This window comes from Mytilus edulis, chromosome 11 (assembly GCF_963676685.1).
Source record: "Mytilus edulis chromosome 11, xbMytEdul2.2, whole genome shotgun sequence".
NCBI classification, from domain to species: Eukaryota; Metazoa; Mollusca; class Bivalvia; order Mytilida; family Mytilidae; genus Mytilus; species Mytilus edulis.
The window spans coordinates 15,560,318-15,572,191 of NC_092354.1; the positions used below are offsets into that span (position 1 = coordinate 15,560,318).

General features: G+C 32.3%; 1 long non-coding RNA gene across 1 annotated transcript; it reads right to left on the reverse strand.

Moving 5' to 3' along the window:
* Positions 1–746: 746 nt before the first annotated feature.
* Positions 747–11,527, reverse strand: LOC139494766 (uncharacterized). Its single transcript, XR_011657140.1, has 4 exons — positions 11,405–11,527; positions 4,223–4,332; positions 3,647–3,673; positions 747–1,322 (listed from the first exon to the last, which is right to left on the reverse strand). It is a non-coding gene; the product is annotated as an uncharacterized lncRNA (long non-coding RNA).
* Between the last annotated feature and the right edge of the window lie 347 nt (positions 11,528–11,874).

Genomic DNA, 11,874 nt, shown 5'->3' on the forward strand with positions numbered 1-11,874 from the left:
TTTTTGCAAACATATATTTAAGATTTACAGTGAAAACAAAACTTTAAACTGTAGCACAGATTGATATGCACCCGTGTGCTTACTTATTATGAACTGCTTAGTGACATGAAATAATGTCATTAGAAACATGCTAAAGGTTGCACCTATAAAGCTACGATTTTTAAGTTGTTTAAAATACTGATATATTTGTCGCTGGGCTTGAATCAGCTTCATAAAAAAACCTGCATCTCCTTTTCACCATTTAGCGGGCACATATCTTTTGGTTATTTTTTATGCTAGGTTGCTATCCAATTGACGTTGACACCACATTTTATATTAATTTTGCTGTACACTATTTACTTTCAAACATCATTTCAATGCTCTTCAACTTCGCACTTTATTTGGCTTTTTTTTTTTACTTTTTTGGATTCGAGCGTCACTGGTGAGTCTTTTGTAGACGAAACGCGCGTCTGGCATACATATGAAATTTAGTCCTTGTATCTATGATGAGTTTATTTTCATGTTGTTGTTTCATGAATAATTAAGTGGGAAAACGCTGTAGAGAAGATCAAAGGAAAAAAGAAGAAAGTATCTATTTTTTCTCTTTCAAAAAAATAGCCTGTTTGGTCACTCTCAAATCGATAAAAATAGACATTCCTGTCATTTTTATGAATATAAACAATAAGAACTGTGTATTTTGGGAGAAAATGTATCGTTAAATTTAATGTTTTGTTATTTATTTAACAGTGATTTGTATCATCATTTTTTTTTTAATTTGGACTGATCCATATTGCATTTTGGGATTAAGTGTCAGAATTGTACGAAAGGCAGCTCTGTCTATTTATACAGCTTTAAATCATTCCTTTGCATTGGAAATTTGTTTTTTAAGACAAATTTATATAATCGTCCATTTTTGCCAAAGCTATTTCTCTTACTTATATTTGTTTTGATTGTATCATTCTTTTCAAATATATCTTGAAAGGCGTTCGGACATATTTTGCATAAATAAATATAATCGTCCATTTTTGCAAAAGCTATTCATCTTACTGAAATTAGTTTTGATTGTATCATTCTTTTCAAATATGTCTTGCAGGGCGTTCGGATATATTTTGCAAAGTGATCTTTTTTTTATAAGAACTCAGTCGATATTCTTAATTGATTTATGATATTATGTATTTGAAACAATATCAGTTCTAAAATGTGTTCAAAGAAACTAATCAATGGATGGTATCCTCAGGTTTTGGGATTACGTGGATCTTTCGCTGGTGGTATATATTGTCCTCCAGCGTTCCTTATAGAGAAAAAGTCTACCGGTTTTAAGCTTTGGTTACTGGTTGCATCAGCTAGATTAAAAAAAAGTGAAATCTAGTTATAATTATCAATTTTATTATTTAACGAGAGGATATGATATCCATCTTTTATAACATTTTTTAATGGCATATTCAAAATAAAGCAAAATATCGAGTACTTCACCTCGTCTTCATGCAGAAGAATTGTGTTCATTGGTCTGGTTGTTGTCTCTTTGACACATTCCCCATTTCCATTCTCAATTTTATGTGATATGTGAACGAAAGCTTGCAATTATAGCATCAAAGTATAGATAATCTATATAGATAACTCCAATTTATTTGTGAAATCTAAAAAATAGTTTTGAACTCCAAACCCAAATATTGATCCCTGACTGTTCCAACATGTTGACAATACACGAAATGAGTATTTTAATGCAACATCGTTTGAAACGTTCATTGTGATTGGATAACGTCAGCAATTTTTATGGCATCAATAAGGAGATAACTGTATTGTATTGTAAGCTCCGTCACCAGTAAACCTAACTCACGAATTGATATCATCGGAGCTTAAGATACAATGCAATTATCTAAAAAATAATAGCGTTCTTTTTATAATTTTCTTACATAGCTTTCAAGGCTGTCTATTGACACTTAAACAACGACATTATCAAGTAGAAAACAAACGTTAACAAGTTCCTGCGTTATATGATATCGGTCTGAAAAAAAATCGCAAAAATACTGAACTCCGAGGAAAATGTAAAACGGAAAGTCCCAAATCAAATGGCAAAATCAAAAGATAAACACACCAAACGAATGTACAACAACTGTCATATTCCTGACTTGGTGCAGGCATTTTTTTATGTAATTTCCTTCAACGACAAAATGTATCACCTCACTCAATGTTTACAGTTAAAAGGTTCTTTTTGGCATAAGTTTATAGATATAAGAAGATGTGGTTTTAGTGCCAATGAGACAACTCTCAATCCAAGTCACAATGTATAAAAGTAAACCATTATAAGTCAAAGTACAGTCTTAAGCATGGAGCCTTGGCTCACACCGAACAGCAAGCTATAAAGGCCCCCAAAAAATAGTATTGGAAAACCAACGGTCTTATCTATAGCACATATTGGCGACTTTAAACTAGAATCTAAAATAAATGCAATGATTTCAACTTTCCAATTGTCAACTTTGGACCATTCGCAGCAGTAACATATCCTCTGCTCAATTGTGTATCGCTTACATAACTCGGTTAATACGTTACGTTGACATATTTACGGAATTCGCTGGTAGGAGTTGGCTCCTTTGACAAAAACTGTTCCAACAGAGTTATGAGGATGAACGACTGAAATCGACACTACTTAAGTTTGACAGTCACCATCACAAATTGGTTGACTGATACGAAATGTCGGTTTTACTTGTAATGTATTCGTTTTTTATTCTAGCTATCACCACTCCAATCTAATCATGTATATCTATTATATAGTCATTTTATAAAATTTACTGTTTGCAAAACTATGTATTATTCCTGATAATAATTATGTTTTTGTCCCAGGCGGATAACCCTGGCCTCACAACTTTTTAGAACTTTTGGTCCTCGGCGATCTTCAACTTTGTACTTGTTATGGCTTTCAAACTTTTTACATCTGAGCATAGTTTTGTGTGAACGTAGCGCGCGTCTGGCGTATGAAAATATTTTATAACCTGTTACCTTTTGATGGCTATTATTCGTTTGTTTCTCTGTCCTATATTTTCTCCCATTTCTCTGTTTATTTATTGTAACCCTGTCGTGTAATGTTGTCATTTAATGTTATGATAAACACTGCCATTAAAGCGGGAGGTTTAATAGGCCACAAAACCAGGTTCAACCCAACATTTTGTTCATTAAACGCCCTGTACCAAGTCAGGAAAATGGCTAATGTTACATTATAGTTCGTTTCTGTGTGTGTTACATGTCGGTGTTGTGTCTCTGTTGTGTCGTAGTTCTCTTATATTTGATACGTTTCCCTCAGTTTTAGTTTGTAACCCGGATTAGGTTTTTCTCTATCGGTTTATGAATTTTGAACAGCGGTATACTACTGTTGCCTTTATTTACAGCTTTCTAGCGACATGTTGATTATGGTTTTAGATCTTTGAATACACGTATAGTATCTAATAATTGTAACATTTTGATCGAGTGTGAAATTGTAATGCCAATGATGCGTGCATTGCAAACGAGGAATAATTATCCTATTGACTCAACGATCTTGCTCGTTTCGGAGTTCATGTTCCCTACCCCAACTAATGTTTATTTACTTGATTTGTCCGTTTCAATTCCTAATCTATCTACGAGATTTGAGCATCAATAACCTTGTATTGCCTTAAATATACATAATTCTTACCGCCTTCAATTGTCTCAACCAAATAATCTGCAGTAGCTCATCTGAAACATTTTAATATGTTCTGTAAACCTTTTTCATTGGTCTCTTGAATACACTTTTCTTAAAGGTTATCAATTTATCATAGCAGTGAAATCGTAAAATATTTTTGTTGTTGGCACTTATACACTGATTTTCTAAAATAGTAAAGATCAACTGCATATATACTAGTGTTGCTATATATGTACAGTTATGCTAACTCATTATCTTATACCCTGTCGATACTGCTTGCTTGTGACATATTTACATCACATATTTTGGGTGTGTACTAATTGATGCTTGGGCGAACAGGATTTATCTATTAATTGTAGTTGGCTTTGTCAGAAGCCAGTTGTTTAGTGGTTATTGTTTGTTGTTGTGTTTCATAGGTGTTTCTCATTTTCGTTTTTTTTTTATATAGAATATAGGGTAAAGTTACGATACATGAAGCTTTTGGAGTGTCTTTTTCAGGAAATTCCGTTGTGCTACGTGATGTAGATACGCAAGTATGTACTATATGGTCAACACATGATCGTTCATGTCATATTTATGAAAACTTACTATTACTTATTTGTCTTGGATGCTTTACACCTAGCAGATAAGCTATTACTGCATAAATGGTTTCTGCAATTTTGAGCACGAAATCGAACATTCTGATTTGCCTCTTCTCTCTAAAAAAAAATAAGAAGTTGGCGATATTTAAATCAATGAATCAGATATCAGTGTTGATCTAGGTATATATAAATATTCTACCACTGCATCGAATGTGATACGATATTCACTCGAGACATTAAAATTTTCAAACGAGATTTGGTGGTGGAATCTGTTTCTCTAATGATTTTTAAACAATATGCAAAGAATTCAATACTTCAATAAATTCAAATGATCTGCAAAAAAATGTGCTCTTTCTATGTGACGTCATCAGACATAGTCGGCATTTTTCGTGCCGTCACAATAGGAAATTCAGAGGAAAGCAAGAAAATTCGACGTCATAATCGAATTTTGACCAATGAAGAACTGAGATCAAACGATCCACACTTTGATTAAATAAAAATAATCAACATGTCAGGAAAGGGATAAATCGTGTAAGAATTGGAGAAATAAAGTTATAGGATAGCTTAATAACAATCAATAGTATTTAGAAACAATTCTGGTGTCTGTCTCATAAATGTACACACACAAAAATAAGAAAAAACATGTGTTTCCCTAGTTTTACAAGACAGCCTTCATGAAACATAATAAATTATAGCAAACATACTTCATGAAAATTAAGCAATATAGATAATCATGTATAAGTATATAAAATTCAGTTTTAGAAATAAGTTTGAAAAAATGCAATTCGATGTATTCTCTCCCAATACAATACAAATGAACTGTTTTAACGAAACAATCCTCAAATCTCTTTTTTAAATTGGTTGTGTTTGAAATAATTTAGAGCTTCGAAGAATTTGATTTTTTTAAATTTGATTTTTAGACATGTTGTTGTCAGTTGGTTTTTTTTTTCTCTCGATCTATGGGTTGGAATGTCTCATCTGGTATCTGTCGCCTTTCCTATACTGAACACAGGTACCAACTCACTCATGCATTGATCTTTTATGAATTTTACTTCTTGGTCATACAGATCATTACCTTTCAGCAAAATTGTTTATTTCTATTGTAACTGATCTTTTGATAAACACTGAATGTGGTACTCTTTTTGTCATTTGAATGCGTTCGTGTTGAACTTCATATTTATTAATGAAATTCTCACAAAAAAAACAATATTTACATTCTATTGATCTTGCAATTGTTTGCGACCTGTATCTTGTTAGTGTTCATACAGACTTTTAGATATTGGAATAACAGGTAATGTAAAGAAAATAATAATCAAATAGGCAGTCATCCAATTTTTTTTTTATTGATATTAACGTTAAAATAACTAGACATCAATATGGAAAGTGATTATATTCTTGTCGGCACTACTAGTTAGGGATCGGAACCTGTGATTAGATAAGCTGTAATGCATTTCGTTTACTTAACACAGACTGATCGAAGTTACCGTTTAGAAGCGTAAACTATATGCCTAACACATTTGCTTTGTATCTTAAAAGAGGGACGAAAGATACCAAATGGACAGTCAAACTCATAAATCTAAAACAAACTGACAACGCCATGGCTAAAAATGAAAAAGACAAACAGAAAAACAATAGTACACATGACACAACATAGAAAACTAAAAAATAAACAACACGAACCCCACCAAAAACTAGGGGTGATCTCAGGTGCTCCGGAAGGGTAAGCAGATCCTGCTCCACATGCGGCACCCGTCATGTTGCTTATGTGATAACTTAGACGATATACTTTTGACTCGTCTACTTTATTCCCCGTGGAGGTGGTCCCAAAATATGTAAAAAGGGATAGGAATGAGCTGCTGGAATAAGTTGCTATTTTCAACTGTATGATATATGAAAAGGTCTAGCTATTAGCATGTTTTATAGAAGAAGAAAAAACGTTGCTGATTGAATCATACGTGTCGGAAATAATTCAAACATTTTTTTTCACATAAAATTATGCAATTATGAATTACTGTTGTAAATGCAACAGATATTAAAATATATGTCAGATCAGTTTACCTATCGATAAATTATCGTAGTCACTTAAATTAGTTTTTAATATATTATTGTCAACAACATATATGTTAAAAGAGGGACGAAAGATACCAAAGGGACAGTCAAACTCATAAATCTAAAATAAACTGACAACGCCATGGCTAAACATAAAAAAGACAAACAGAAAAACAATAGTTCACACGACACAACATAGAAAACTAAAGAATAAACAACACGAACCCCACCAAAAACTAGGGGTGATCTCAGGTGCTCCGGAAGGGTAAGCAGATCCTGCTCCACATGTGGCACCCGTCGTGTTGCTTATGTGATTACAAATCCGGTAAATAGTCTAATTCGGTAGGTCATATTCATGAAAGGGAAGGGGATTGTAGTTACGACGTAAGGAACATATCCGATATCATTTGTGAAACGGTTATTCCATAACGGTCAACCAACTCGTGATGGCGTCCGTAAAATTTACGAAGGGATGATTTCAACTTTTAAGATATGCATTTTTGTTATACAAAAAATATGAAAAGGTATGGTTATTTAATGTATCCCCTTCTCATCCCTACAACAAAATAATTTAAAATACTTTCGATTTAAAGGACCCTCTTATGTCCTAAGAGCGAATCTAAAGTACTTACCCCGGAGAACCATATCCGCCCAATAGTCCTATTAAGGATGGTCTCTACTCCTGTCATTTCCTTTTTCAGACATTCGGAATCGTTTGGTATAATCCATGCATTGCCGATAAAGAATTAACCCCTTATTTCAATAATTGTATAACATATAATTAATCCAAAATCCAGTTTTAAAAATCTTAAAACATTCTTGCTATTTTTCTTTTATTAATTTTGAAAATATTTGGTGGCCACTTTACTTGTAAACGTATGAAAAATACGGAGAGGATCATTTCCCGCCAAATTTTTAAATTGATGATATCTCAAAATCAACTACATGGGCTTGTTTTAAAACTTTTAAAGTTAGAATATTGATATCTATGAATGTATTACAGTCTTTCTAAAATCTTGTGATTTTTAAACAGAGGAGTGAACACTCTTAATAATATACTCAAAAATGAAGAAAAATGTAATATGATTGCCATTGAGACAGCCATCAACCAAAGACCAACTAAAAGAGAAGTTTACAAATATAGGTCACCAACCGGCTTTAAATATTGAGCAAAACTGTCTGATTTATGAACAATAAACGAAAAAAATATGAACTACAGCAACAAACGATAACCATAAAATTACAGGCACATACAGAATCTAGCGCTATTGATTAGTTTGTTTGTGCCAAATCCTGCACTTACCTAGGACAATGATATAAAAGAACAACATAAGGTAGCACTCCACAGTTAGGATTGTTAGTTTCGCATTATGGCCCCTGTGGATTTTTTTCTAAAACAAATTAACTTGGTAAAAGTAGTTAAGAATTAGTAAAAACAAATAATACAGCTTTGTAAGTGGTTTTAGTGGAAAGATATGACTCAAGAGAAGAGATTGAGCCATGTTTTGTTCAGTAGAAGTGTAAATGTCGGGTTCAAATTAGTGTCCGTTCCAGCATTGACTCTAAAATTATATCAGCATTTGTTGACTATTTTGGTAAGGTGTAAATTTAGCTCAAACTTTTGAAAGTTAATTTGCGAGAAAATGAGGCGAAAGACCCCCAATTTTTTTCTATTTTTTGAAAGGGCTATACATTAGTGTTGAAATATTGTATATCTGATATGCATTGAAATTCTAGTTTATATATATTTAATAGCTTGAATGAGAGGGTCCCAACGCCATTTTTGAAGAAAAAATCAGAAAACAAATCCTTTATGTTTCCATGGATACTGAACTTATACATTATTGTTTTAACTATTATGTAACAGATTCGAAATTGTCTGATAAAAAGGATTCTAAATATGTATACATGTTTGGGTATCAATGTAAAAGTGGCTTTATGCATTCAAAATGCGTGTTCATGTTCCTGCACTTTTAGATGCAATTTTACTTTTAGATTCTAACTGTGGAGTGCTACCTAAGACCAACCTATAAAAATCAGTTGGAAAGGGCTTATTTCAGATCGATACAAAGCAGAAAACTCCTACCAAAATCAAAAACCTGTCGTCATTGACAAGATTTGAGAACGGAAAAGGGGAATATGTCAAAGAGACAAATAACCCCATCAAAGAGCTGACAACAGCTGAAGGCCACCGATGGGTCTTCAACGCAGCGAGAAAATCCCGCACCTGGATGTGGTTCTCAGCTGGCCCCTAACAAAAATTGGGTACTAGTTCAATGAAAATGGATGTCTTACTAAACTCCAAAACCTATAAATGAACTATATTAAAAAACAAACAAGAATAACAAAGGGTAGAGGCTCCAGACTTAGGACAGGCGCCAAAATGCGGCGGGTTTAAACTTGTTTTGTGAGATCTCAACCCTTCTCTTATACCCCTAGCCAATGTAGAATAAAGAAACACATAGACAATGATACATAATAAACAAAGGACGACTAACAGTTACTGACATATCAGCTACATACCGCAATTTAATTAATTGAAAGATTATGTCTTCATCATATAAAAATCAAGTACAATCTCTACTTTTAGTTTAGTATTATACCATCATAACATTTATGAGAAGAACATAACCCGTATCATGACAACAACTGGTTTTAGAATAAATGTTTTAATTTCCGATGCAAAGACTCAATATGAGTGAATCAATATTAATACCTAGATATGCAATCTTTTTTGAAAGAGGGGTAAAATATACCAGAGGGACAGTCAAACTCACAGATCGAAAAATAAACTGACAACGCCATGGCTAAAAATGGAATAGACAAACAGACGAATAATAGTACACAAGACACAACATTGAAAACTAAGGACTAAACATAACGAACCCCACCAAAACTGGGGTTGATCTTAGGTGCTCCGGAAGGGTAAGCATATCTTGCTCCATATATGGCACCCGTCGTGTTGTTCATGTTATTACAAACCCTTAAATAGTCTAATTCAGTAAGTCACATTCGTGAAAAAGAAACTGTAATTACGACACACGGAACATATCCTATATCATCTGTGAAACGATTATTTCTTAACAGTCAACCGACTCGTAATGGCGTCCTATAAATTTACGAAGGGATAACTTGACTACAGTATCGTAACTATATCCGTTCGTAATAAGTTTGTTAAAAGGTTTTGTTATCTTTTGAGGTGAATGCCGACATTTTTGTGCTTTGTAAACAATATTACCATAAAATATTGGATGTGAAATACCTGAACCTATAATATGTCCTCGTGCTGATTTATATCAACATGCGTATAGATCTGCGAGTGCTTGCAATTACTGACAGCCCATTTAAAAATAACAATTAATACAAAAATCATACATATAAGAATAACATATAAATGAATTCACATCCAACATCAAATTGATTTAATGTAAGTACTTCATTAACAGTCAGAGAAAACATGACTTTGTTTACAAGATACAGGTATCGACAGATTGTAGAGCCATGAATGTGCTATATATCTGAAGATAATGTTCAGCTCGATTTTATGTTCATGTTTTTTTTATGGTAACAAAATAAATGTTTATACTAATAGAGATAATATTCAAAGATCTAATTACTGTGTTGGATTGGTAACCTTTTTGGATAAGTTTATTCAAATAATTAATAAGTTTACCCGGATCGTATTTAAGTTTACGGGCTCTGTAAATAACATCTCAGTAAAAATTTGCAATAGGTTTTTACATGTACAGCAATATTTCCAACCCAAATCGTTGTATCTATGAAAGAAGTCAGTTAAAGTCATATGAAACCTCAAATAAAAAACAAATATGCATATGTTTTTTTTAAAACTAAATGGATAGTTTTCATTATACAACTTATGTACATATACTTTTTTCTGATGAAAATTCTTTAATTTGTCCACATTTAGAAGAAGTTTACTTATTTTTAATTGCTTGCGGCCAGGAAGCAATTCGCCGACATATTTTCCGTATGCATAGTGACCTAAGCGTGACCTTCCTCGTAAAAATCCGGTGATAGCAATACGCATGAATCTGTCCTTAAACTAAACAATTACCTGATTGTATATGTTAAACACGTGCTAAATACCCATGCTTTTTGTTGATTATTTACTATAAGGTGACAATCGGTAAACTTCGGCTTCAAAACACGGCATTTAATGAGTAGCCATATTTGTTAAATCATAACAGAGAGAGAAAAAATTAACGATTATACGTTATATTTGCGTAAAAAATGATAAAATCGTGCACAGAGGACTAAGTTTATGATATATATATGCATTGGTTCAAGAATTGGATAAACATTATTTCAACTAGTCGCGAAAGGTTACCGCCTTACAACCTTCCACTGTTTTCCCAAAGTGATGCAAGAATTGAAATATCAGCAGATGGAAAACAACTATCATGCATGATTTAGGTTTTTTTTTGCACAAAAGGTCTAAATAATAAAAAGAACAATGAGTTAGATTTACTGTTATTCCGGTTGTATTTTGTTAAGAATACCAATGTTCACTAAATTTGATATTAATGTCATATAGACCTGATTGATTTATTTCATCAGGTAACAAAAATATATCATATATCTGTAATTATACGGAGTTGTGCACTGATGTTCGGAAACATTTTAGTGTTTACTCTCTCTGATGATAAATGTCGTTCATGTAAGACGTGTTTTCTTTAATTTGTTTCCAAACTTACAAAACCTAAAGTCAAATATCGAGACCAATATCGTTACAACAGAATTTAAGTTGTACATAATAGGTAATGTAAAGAATATAATTGTCAAACAGACACACTCAACAAAATACGTCGATTTATATGAACATTGAAACTCATAGATATTAGTATGCGATGTGATATAACATCGAGTAAAATTAGTCCTACAAGAGAAAACAACATAGTAAAAAAAAATTAAATGTTTCAGTACAGTACTGGAAATGTACTCTTAATTGGTGAGAAAACTAAACCACGATGTGTGCGCCACTGTTTCAACTAGGCGCAAAAGATTTGCAAATGTTTTCCAATATTAATCAACTAAGAAGCACAGAAAATTGATCATCATTTAAGAATTTACACATATATCTATGAAAAGTCAAAATAATCCAAACAAAAGTAAAACTTACTTTTACTATCGGTGTATTGAACAGCAATCAGTAATATCGCCTTTATTGTTCAGCTTTTAAATAATCTCTAGATATAGTTGGATAGAAACATAGTTATTTTTTAACAAGTGATGTTTATCTATTGATTTATTATATAAAACTGCGATAAGCAGTCATATGTTGGTAAGTCATTTAAACGTTTAAAAAAATGCAAGATTAAAAACGACATCTCATCAATCAAATGAAAACAATTAAGATATTATTGTTTTAAGGAAGTTCGCTCCTCATGTTTTTGATTTTTTGTCAAATATTCGGAATCCTCTGGTTTTATCCATGTAGTGCCATTAAAATAATTTGCCCATTAACCCCTACTTTTTTGTCCATTATTTGATTAAACATAGTTTAAAATATCTTCTTTAAAAATCTTGTAAAATCCTTGTTATTTTTCATTGTTTTTGAAAGAAAAAGGTTTCAATGTTAAATATATGAAA